This window comes from Cyprinodon variegatus, unplaced genomic scaffold, assembly GCF_000732505.1.
Source record: "Cyprinodon variegatus isolate N-32 unplaced genomic scaffold, C_variegatus-1.0 Scaffold1151, whole genome shotgun sequence".
Taxonomy (NCBI): domain Eukaryota; kingdom Metazoa; phylum Chordata; class Actinopteri; order Cyprinodontiformes; family Cyprinodontidae; genus Cyprinodon; species Cyprinodon variegatus.
Window position 1 is genome coordinate 149061 of NW_015151604.1, and position 2111 is coordinate 151171.

Consider the following 2111-nt stretch of genomic DNA (forward strand, 5'->3'; position numbering starts at 1 on the left):
GAGGAAGGAATCTTTGTTAAAAACATGTGGAATAATCCATGGTCGAAGGCTGACTATAAGAATTTGGTTCATTTTCACTTTAGGTGCAAATGTTCTTGGTAAGGACCCAAAGTGAGTTTTTTTAAATAAAATTTGTAGATGCAGCTCCAATCTTAGATCCTGTTCCTGATGACGCCATAGATAGCTTTCTTCCATCTCCAGACACACTTGACCCACTGGTAACTACGGTGGCCCTGAAGTGCAAACTGCAACTACAAATCTAAAAGCGCAACTACATTAAGAAAAACAAAACTTCATAAAGCAAAGTGCAACTACATTAAGAAAAACAAAACTTCATAAAGCAAAGTGCAACTACATTAAGGAAATCACAACTACATAAAACAAAGCTTTATGTAGTTGCGATTTCCTTAATGTAGAATATTAAATTGGCTGCCAATTGGCTGCGCAACTACATTTTCTTAATGTAGATGCACTTTGCTTTATGTAGTTTTGTTTTTCTTAATGTAATTGCGCTTTGTTTTATGTAGTTGCGATTTCCTTAATGTAGTTGTGCTTTTAGATTTGTAGTTGCAGTTTGCACTTCAGGGCCACCGTAGGTAACCTATTTGAACCTTTCTTCATCAGATTTAATGATGAAGGCTGAAACTGTTTTTTACAGAAAGCAACAATTGGCTTTAATGGATTACATTTACTGCTGAAAGCAATAATAAGACAGACTGAATTGCATGTTCCACAGCTCAATCAATGCTTTTCACCTCGCCACACCTCTGTTATATGACACAGACTGTCCTGGATTTAATTGTGTTTTAGCTTTTCACATTAATCCATTACCCCCTGAGTTTCCCACTTTAAATGCTCTTTTACACCAAGTTATTTAAAACTTCTTAATGAATAAGGGGATTTAAGCATTATGGAGACACCTTCTTTGGAATTAGAAACTTTGGGGAACTTTTAAACTGAAGTTTTGACATGTTCTCTGTCTGATGAATAACTTTTTTTTATTTTTGCATTTTGGGAATTAAGGCTTTTTTGTTCTCGTAATCTTGGAGATTATGTCTGGTCTGGCATCCAGTCCTCCAACAAGGAAGTTGCTTTGCTCTCATCCGTTTTTTCTATAGAAAACATGCATTTGTTTGGTCTTTTCAGAGCATGTTTTTGAGCACGCATTGACACGTGAGTTCACATTCCAAGACCTAAAGACTGTCTGGTTACATACGTCAGCAATGTTTTCTGCATAGTTGGAGGACTCCTGTGTCAGATTTCATCTTTTGACGCACCTGGGAGCGTAGATGGTTCATTGAGGGACCAAGTTTATCCATGTGTCATCACTGGTTGAGCAGCTTCTGCAGCTCATCTGAAAGTTGAAGGGAGGAGCTTTAAGGGGGGTTATATGTGCCGTGGCGAGACAAGATTTATTGAGACTAAGCTTGCTGTGGAGCCTAATGATACAGAAAGCAAGAAGACTTCAAGACCACTCAACTGAACAACACGCCTTCATCAGGTAACAAAACAAACTTTTAGACAAATTTTACCAGCTTAAATGATAAACTTGACAATGATGCTTTATCTCGAAGTTTTAATTGTAATTAAGTTCACTTTGTATCAGAACTTGATTGATTATATTTTTATATACACTGGACGGTCGTGGATCTAGTTAATTTTACACTGGAAGAGCAAGAGTACATAAGAAATTTCCTAATCTAAATGCTCCATCATATTTTTACTTCAGTAATATCTTTAGAAAATATCACTACTCCTACATAAGATGTTTGACTACTTCATCCAACATTAATGAACTTTACTGAATAACAAACAGGCTTTATTTAAACAAAGATGCTCACAACAAAAACAGAGTTAATTTTTATTTCTGAATATGTTTTCCATTTGTACACAAGCTTATTTGAACCTAGCATGACATTGGAGGTCAAGCTGACACGGAGTAGATATTTTTATATATGGAAAAGAAAACCTTTAGTTGCCACTTATTATAGCATGAAATACATAACAACAAAAAGTCAAAAATAATTAATCCTATTCAACCAAGTCATACAAGCAGAGTTATTTAGAAATCTTGTTCCAATAGCAGCCAATTTAAAATTCAAGTTTTTTTA

The 2111-nt window shown here is 35.2% G+C and overlaps 1 protein-coding gene across 2 annotated transcripts in view; it reads left to right on the forward strand.

Annotated features, from left to right (window-relative positions):
* Positions 1–1428: 1428 nt before the first annotated feature.
* LOC107101779 (stonustoxin subunit alpha-like) overlaps positions 1429–2111 on the forward strand; it is a 34469-nt gene continuing 33786 nt past the window's right edge. For both annotated transcript variants that reach the window (XM_015400827.1, XM_015400826.1), the window contains exon 1: positions 1429–1501. The gene's annotated coding sequence lies outside the window, so the exon portion shown is untranslated. The remainder of the gene's footprint in view (positions 1502–2111) is intronic.